The sequence below is a fragment of the Camelina sativa genome, chromosome 20, assembly GCF_000633955.1.
Source record: "Camelina sativa cultivar DH55 chromosome 20, Cs, whole genome shotgun sequence".
Lineage (NCBI taxonomy): Eukaryota > Viridiplantae > Streptophyta > Magnoliopsida > Brassicales > Brassicaceae > Camelina > Camelina sativa.
The window spans coordinates 11,982,397-11,991,682 of record NC_025704.1 but is presented as its reverse complement, the minus strand read 5'-3'; positions in this window follow the sequence as shown (position 1 = coordinate 11,991,682).

Genomic DNA, 9,286 nt, shown 5'->3' with positions numbered 1-9,286 from the left:
TGACAAGATACGTGAGAAGGAAGCAAGAAGAGATCGAGATATACTCAAAGATATTGAGAGTATATCTTCTTAGAAGAGATAAGGAAGGATATTTCTTAAGGATAAGGAATATTTCCTTTTAGTAGAGATTCACAAAGATCTAGGTTAGAGATCGTTTTGTGGGGGGTATAAAGTAACGAGGGCTAGCCGCAAAAAGAGCTAGCACTCGTGGGGAAAAGTTGTGAGATTTGTAAACCTTCAAACAATCGTAAAAAGGCTTTGAAGGTGAGTATGTTTATTTTACTCTTTTAGATCTACACAGGATGTTGTGTTAGATAAACAGGAGAGTAGGCTTAGGTTCACATCTTGTAACAAATGGAGGTTTTTATAAGATTGAATAAAAGCGTTTGCTTGGCGCGTTTCCAAGCGTTTGAGTTGATCTGTGTTCTCTATACCTTTACAATTGGTATCAGAGCAAGCACCTGATAAAAAGTTCTGATATCCTTTTTCAACAGGTGAGATCTTGCGACAAGGGTATGGAGAAATCACTGGATTTTGTTGCGGTTCAATCACCATTGAAACTCGATCCTGAGTGCTTTGGTTTTTGGAAAGTGTCAATCAAGCAGGCCATCTCAAGCATCGACATGGAAGCTTGGTTTGCGGTGGAAGATGGTTGGTCACATCCTACGGAAAAGGATGAGAAAGGAGAAATGGTTCCTAAGCACAGGAAGAAATGGACAGTCGAAGAAAAGGCAGTGTCCAAACATAACTCACATGCACTGTCAGTTATCTTCAAGTTTCTGCCTAGGGCTATCTTCTGCGGAGTCCAAACATAACTCACAGGCACTGTCAGTTATCTTCAAGTCTCTGCCTAGGGCTATCTTCAATCAAGTTCAAGGATGTGAAGCCGCCAAGGAAGCATGGGATATTCTGGTAGTCATGTTTGAAGGTACAAGCAGTGTCAAACGTACAAGGCTGGATAATCTTGCATCAGATTTTGAAAACCTTCACATGACTGAAACTGAGTCAGTCGCTGATTACAGCAGTCGACTGAGTGGTATTGCACATGAGGTTGTTGTTTTGGGTAAACGGTACAAGGACAAGAAGCTGGTCAAGAAATTTCTCAGGAGTCTGCCTGATAAGTTTCAACCACACAGGTCTGCTATAGATGTGTCGTTGAATTCTAATGAGCTCAAGTACAATCAAGTGGTTGGAATGATGCAGGCGTTTGAGATTCAGCTGAAGAAGAAAGAAAAGGTAAATGAGAAATCTTTTGCCCTTAAAGTCATAGAAGAACAGAAGCTTGCAGAGACTCAGGAAGTTGCAGATGAAGAAAAAGTGGGCTTGTTGGTGAAGAAGTATTTTCGCAAGATGGAAAGAGGTCAGCGAAAGAGAATACCATCGCTCATGAAATCCGATACTGATAAGAAGATCAGGAAGAGTGACAAGCAAGAACGTCAGTGTGCTGAATGTGAGGGTTTTGGACATTACAAGTCAGAGTGTCCAAACAACAAACGTAATAGTTCTCTACAATGCTATGGGTGCAAGGGTTATGGTCACACCAAGTTTAATTGTCCTTCACGAGAAAACAAGCAGAAGTCTTACATTACTTGGAGCGAAAGTGACTCAGATGAAGAAGTCAGCAAATGAGAGGTTCTTAACAACTTCCTTGCACTGCTGGGTGTCATTGAGGAAGACGAAGAAGATGATGTGGTGTTGGAAACCAAAGAGTTAGATGAGAAGGTGCAATCTGATTCAGATGGAGAGGAGGCTGATTTGTCAGTAGAAGATCAGATAGAGCTTCTCATCAAGACAGTGTTACAGAAGACTCAAGACAATACCTAGTTAACCTCTGAAAAAGATACGTTGCAACTTCATATTGCAATGATCACTAAAGAACTAAGTGAAGAAAAGGCCAAGACTCTGCGTCTCGAGAAGCAGTTAGAAGAACAGGTGAAGAATATCAGAATGATGAATAAGGGAACTAAAGATTTGGATACACTGCTTAGCACTGTAAGATCTAGCAATCTGAAGTGGGGTCTGGGTTATCAAGGAACAAACACTAACACAACCACGAAATTTGTCGAAGGTATGGGGTCTGAGCCCAAGCTGAAAGAGAAGAAATTTTCACCAACGACTAGAGTATATGATCAGGGTCCTGTGAAGCAGAATCCAAGAATCCCTAGGATGAGAGTGCACCCTGAGGTGGATACTAGACCGCCTTATGGGTCAAGTGGGTTTCTGCAGACGGTTCAAAGACCTGTTCAGCTCAGTAGAAGAAGAGGATATTGGTACTGTGGTCATCTAACACACTACAAAGCTCAGTGTTATCAGTTCCAAAATCGTGTGTCCAGGCTGGTCCAAAATCGTGTGTCCAACAGGGTGAGTTCTATCCAGCTGTGAGAAGGAACACACATGGATATGTCAAGAAAGATGATCTCTACTGTCAGGTGGCATTCACAGCGGAAAAGACAGAGGTTGATCAGGCCAAGTGGTATTTCGACAGTGGATGCTCCAGGCATATGACTGGTGCCCTTGACAATCTATCTCATCTGGAAGATGTTGCTGGAGGAAGAGTTACTTTTGGTGATGGAGGAAAGGGGACAATCCGAGGAAAATGTACAACTAGTGGTGATTCTCAACCACATCTTAAGGATGTTTTCTTGGTCGAAGGGTTGAAGGCAAATATGATAAGTATTAGTCAGTTGTGTGATAAAGGTCTGGATGTCACATTCACCAAAAAGGGGTGCAAGGCTGTTGATCAACAAGGATCAGTGCGACTCAGAGGCAGAAGATCTGGTAACAACTGTTACATGTGGAAATCATCAATGCAGTGTTTTAACACAACTGCTGAGTTGGACACAGAGCTGTGGCATCAGAAACTTGGTCATCTTAATATTCACACAATGATGAAATTGGCTAATCAAGAGGTTGTGCGTGGGATTCCTAAACTGAAAGGTGATCCACATTTCATATGTGGTCCTTGCAACAAGGGCAAGCAAGTCAAGTTGTCTCATGGGCCAGTGGCAGACATTCGAACTAGCTATGCACTTCAGCTGGTTCATATGGATCTGATGGGTCCAATACAAGTTCAGAGCATTTTCGGAAGAAGGTTCATCTTTGTCATGGTTGACGATTTCACTCGTTACACCTGGGTGCGATTTCTGCATGAAAAATCGGATGCCCTCGAATGCTTTCGCATACTTGCCTTGCAGATTAAGAGTGAAAAATATTATATTCAAGCTATTCGGAGTGACCATGGAGGAGAGTTTCAGAATGACAAGTTTGATCAATTCTGCGGGTATCAGGGCATTGTTCATCAATACTCTGCTCCAAGAACACCAGAACAGAATGGTGTTGTCAAACGAAAGAACAGAACACTGCAAGAAATGGCACGAGCTATGCTGCATGGGAATCAAGTGCCTCATCGGCTCTGGGATGAAGCTGTCAACACTGCTTGTTACATCATCAGCCGTGTGTATGTCCGACCAGGGACCAGCAAGACTCCCTATGAGTTATGGAAAGGGAAGTCTCCAACAGTAAGCTACTTTCATGTGTTTGGCTGTCTATGCTACATTCTGAATGACAAGGATCAGTTGGGTAAGTTTGACTCAAAGAGTGATGAAGGGATCTTTCTTGGTTACTCAGGATACAACACTGCTTTCCATGTTTACAACAAGCGCACAAGATCAGTTCAGGAAACGCCTGAGCAAGGGTCTGACAATCATAATAACCATGCCAGCCCTGGGTTGTCAGCAGACGAGCTTACTCCATCTTCTCAAGTTCATCGGAATCACTCCTCAGGTGATGTTATCGGTGCGATTCAGGGGGGTAGAGTTACCAGAGAGAAACTGGTTGACTTTGCTCAACTGGCTGGAAAGAAACAGAAGGTTGTAGTTCCAGACACTGTCTCTCAGGACTCTGAGATCGTTCAATTTGCCTGCTTTGTTTCCACTATGGAACCAAAGAATCACAAGGAGGCTCTTCGGGATGAGTTCTGGGTCGCTGCTATGCAAGATGAGCTGGAACAATTCGAGCGCAGCAATGTGTGGGAACTCACTAAACGATCTGCTAATGTCAATGTAGTGGGAACAAAGTGGATCTTCAAGAATAAGAGTGATGCCAGTGGATGCATTGTGAGAAACAAAGCGAGACTTGTGGCTCAAGGTTACTCTCAAGTCGAAGGAGTTGACTTTGATGAGACTTTTGCTCCAGTAACAAGGTTAGAATCTATCAGGTTCATGTTTGGTATGTCATGTGCTCTCAAGTTCACATTACATCAGATGGATGTCAAAAGTGCATTTCTGAATGGCATTTTAAAAGAAGAGGTGTTTGTAGAACAACCAAAAGGCTTTGAGAATCCACAACACCCTGAGGATGTGTACCGGCTGAAGAAAGCGCTATATGGTCTCAAGCAGGCTCAAAGAGCATGGTATGAGAGATTGACTACGTTTCTTCTGGATCAAGGCTATGTTCGTGGAAGTGTAGACAAGACTCTGTTTGTCCTCAACAGTGACAATGCACTGATGTTTGTTCAGATCTATGTGGACGACATCATTTTTGGTTCTACTTGTCAACCTTTGGTGCAAAGGTTTGTGAAAAGCATGTCAGAGGAATTTGAGATGAGTATGGTGGGAGAGCTGAACTACTTTCTGGGTTTGCAAGTGGAACAATCAGCTGATGGAATCTTTGTGTCTCAAAGCACCTATGCTAAAGAATTGGTACATCGATTTGGTCTGGGGAAGAGTAAAGAAGCTAAAGTTCCCATGGGAGTCAATGACAAGCTCTCTAAAGATGAGGGAGGAGAGGATGTGGATGAACGGCTATACAGAGGTATGATTGGAAGCTTGCTCTATCTGACAGCTAGTAGGCCTGACATATGTCTGTCAGTAGGGATATGCGCACGGTACCAGGCCAAGCCCAAGATGTCCCACTTACTAGCAGTCAAGAAGATCATCAAATACGTCAAAGGGACAGTGAACTTTGGTATTGCCTTCACCAAGGATACCAATACCATTCTGAGCGGATACTGCGATGCTGATTGGGCAGGGTCTGTGGATGATCGACGAAGTACAAGTGGAGGATGCTTCTTTATAGGCAACAACCTGATATCATGGCACAACAAGAAGCAGAACAATGTCTCACTATCAACCGCTGAGGCTGAATACATTGCCTTGGGCAGCTGTTGTACACAGCTCATGTGGATGCGTCAAATGTCCTCCGACTATGGTATGGATTCTGATACTCTGTTGATTCATTGTGATAATTTGAGTGCAATAAACATCTCTAAGAATCCTGTCCAACACTCTAGAACAAAACACATAGATATTAGACACCACTTTGTTTGTGAACTAGTTGAGGCGAAACTGATTGAGATAGACCATGTGAGCACCGATTTTCAGCTGGCTGATTTGTTTACTAAGCCTTTGGACTTCAACAGATTCAAAAATCTGAGGAAGTCTATTGGTGTTTGTGAACTCTAACTTTTTCTCTGAGTTGTGTTGGTCTAAGGCAGGAACTGGAGCTAGGACAGATCATAGAAATCCTGGAGTATATAGAAGATCAACTTTCTGAAAAGATGTGGGAAATAGCTACCTGTCATGCCGGTATATCCATCCTGTTAAACGTTGTCATGATTTAAGGAGGTCAAAGAGCTGTGAAAAGACACGCACAATCATTCTAAGGTTCAATGACCGGGGGAATGATGAGTTCAGAATCAGTGACTGACACAATCAAATGATGTCACTGAAGCTCAAGATGCTGAAACAGTCATCATAAGGCTGTTTGGAGAATTAAAAGAAAAAAAAAATAAAAAAAAGGTGTGCTCTTCAAAGAGATGAACTCCAACTGCCTTAACATGTTGGGATGGACTGAAGGCTAAAGGCATGCCAGTGTGAAAGACTTACCCACATGCAACAGTCCTCTGATCTTCGACAATTCAAGAGGTTGTGATAGTTCCTAGTGAAGGTTCTGAACAAGTGGCATTTACGACAAAGGTCTGGTTAGTGTTCTGATTTTTGCACTGTTTGATAATAATAATAAAAAAAAATTAATGCTCATGTGTGTTTAATTCTCGATATGGGTCCCTCAGAATTTATCATTAGTGGCTGTGCGTATCTGTGTGTTTGATTCATGAATCTGCTAAATTGGGTTGTAAAAGAGGAAGAATGAGATTTACTAATGCACTGGTATTAATTGTGATTGAATGAATTAACGATTAAATGCAGTCAAATGAGGAAATAGATGCGGTGTACACTGATGTTTAATTGAGTGGTTTCAGGAAATCTTTAATGTTTTGGCCGAGTGTGTGCAGCCCATTGAGACTCACGGGTGTGTATAAAAAGGAGCGGCTAGGGTTTTGGCGTTTTCCTCATCACCTATGCGATTTCAATCCTGTGTCGATTAAACTTCTATTCAATCTCCTTCTTCTCTTGTCGATCAATCCTCTAAACATCATGAAGTCCATCTTTAGTGATTTCCACTATGATTCCAGTTCGGATGAGGAGCTCCACACTCCACCGTCTTCGTTGCCTCCGCCAACTCCACACATTCTGATCGATCCCGCGACAGCCATGGTGGTTTACCAGCCTCACGATGAGTTCGCCACTACAACTCCGACTCGGGTGGATCCGATTTCCTCGCCTTCTCATGGGAATCACGAGACATGCGACTCTTCGTCTTCTCCGCCGAGAGAGGTGACTTCTCGATTTCCGGTGGTAGATCTTACCGGTGGCCTGTACTTGCTCTGCCGTCTCTGGGAATCTCGTCGCGTCTACGGAAAAGACAACCGCCTGCTGATCTCGACAGTTGTGACTCCAAGCGACCATCTCTTCACAGAGATAAGGGCACTTCCACCGCATCTCGAGGAGCCTCGTCAAAGGACTTTGATGCCAAACGGTACATCTCCTCAGAAGCTGCACGACGGTATGGGTTCTTTGCCTCTCGAACGCTCGCTCTAGAGGTCTGTTACCCACTAGATGCTGCAGACAAGGCTAGGGAGTTCAAAGATAAAGCTGGGCTGCTTAAAACCGTTACTCAAATTGGCTCTTACGACTCGGAGGTGGTCTATGAATTCTGGGCGTATCTCCCAACGGTCAAGATTGAGGGGGAGTCTGTCGACGTGCTTGTTCGAGACTGGGTCTATGAGTTCTCTCCAAGCCAGATCAATGCCCTGTTTGGTCTGCAGTCTGTGGATGTGCGTGAACAGAGGTTGCAGATGGCTGCAATTCTGGAGGAGGATCTGGCTCTGTTCCTGATGAGATCATGGACGGCTCAACCGAACCACACGGACCTGAGGAGCAGCTTGCACCAGAGGAAGCACCGGAGGAACAGCTTGTACCAGCGGAAGCAGCAGAGGAAGCATTAACCGTTCCGGCGGGTCCTATAACAAGGTCACGGTCCAAGAGGTTCAACCAAGCCATCACTGGACTACTAAAGGAGCTGGACAAGAAGCTAGAAGACGTGACTCAAACCACTTGGACGTTGCTCACAGCGTAAGGTGTTCGGTAAAGGGTAAAGTGTTACTTTGGTGCTCTTTTTCCCTTGGTCAAGTTTTGTCCCATTGGGTTTTCTTGACAAGGTTTTTAATGAGGCCTAAGTAACATTTTCAAGCCCCCTTTACCAGCCCAATTCGTGGTCCAAGGTTCCCCACAAAGGCCTTGGCCCATTTTCTATCTCTTTCTCATTCAAACTTTGCATTTATTGCTTTTGTAATTTCCTAGACATCTTGCATGAGCTTGAACTTGAACTTGCAAGGTTGTCTAGGGTTTTCTGTCCTCTATCTCGTCCTCCCCTTCTCCTATTTTAAGACTATGTATCTCTCTTTTATTTCTCATCAAACATTTTAATCAAAAACTTCTTTTCTACTTGTTTGATCTGAGAAGTGTGTAATATCTTCTCAACTTGTTTTCTTCTTAGTGTGTCATATTTAAGTTGAATTCGAGCCTGAAGTCTAAGAGATTTCCATCTCTCTTGGAAGTTCATTTCAATCCCCTTTTCATCCGCTGCATCATTTCACCATTCCATCTCTATCGATCCGCTACATAAACCACCCATTCACCTTCCATTTGATCGATCTATTGCATCTTCAACCCATTCATCTTCATCATTCCGTCCATTCACCTTCAAGACCTTGCGAGTGTGTTCTTGGGAGCAGATTCCTCTTAGGAGTCTATCAGTTCCTCTCTGATGGCAAGGTCAAATCCTGCAAGCAGCTGGTGTCCACTGCGATCAAGAACCTGGTCATCATGGATCTGCATCGAATCTGCAGTAGCAACTGGTCTCCCACGGTGAACACGGATTACATCTCGACGAACAGGGCTCTGGTGATCTACATGATCATGCATGGGATTTCGTTCGACTTTGGACGGATGATCTATGATCAGATTGTTCAGTTGGGGTTACAAGCTCAGTCTGGCTTCCGGTTGCCGTTCCCCAGTCTCATCTATCAGTTGTTGACTGCTCAGCGACCTGTCGCGAGTCTGTCATCGAAAGTTGCAAAGAAGACCAAGGAGAAGAAGACTGCATCGGTCCCTGTTGAGCCAATTTCTCAAAGTGGTTCATCTGCAGAGCGGAAAGCCATCCGGTTGGCAATCAAGATCCTGAAAGATGCCTTGGAAGCTGGTAAGTAGTTTCTTGCCTTGGTGTTCGTTTGAAATTCTGGTTTTATTCTGTTAGTATTTTTGACTAAACTGTGCCAAACAAGCAGGCAGAGCTGTGCCGAGGTCAATGGTGGCCAGAGGCGGAAAAATTAGACTTATTCCAATGCGCAAAACAAAAATGCATTCTTACAATAATAACATAAAAATGTTTACCAAGTTAATATTTTCACATGGTAAAAGTAAATAAAATATTAAAAAAACAGTTCTGAAAGGTAATTTTTCTCTCTTTCCCATAATTATTAACCAAAATTTTAAAACCAATTTCTATTACTAATTTCCTTCTGATAGATAATATATTAAATAAAGTAAGAGATTGTTTTAGGCTAATTTATATTGCTTTTTTTTTGTAGACATTTTATAATGCTTGTTTTGTTTGCTTTTGTGTTCTTTTAACATTTTTCTATGTTAGTTGCTTATTAGGCTAAGGATATCTGTAAATATATTTTACCTAGATTTAATCTTATGAATCTTAGGAAACTAGCTTTATACACACAAGACTTTACAACTTATTTCAGTTTCTTTATTCTTATTGCTATTTATACTGGGATAAACGTAAAGGATATGCAGTGTAGTTATTATATACTGAGCCTAGATTTAATGAAAGGTATCTTGTAGAAAATTTGTAGAAAATATGCCTCTAAGTGTTT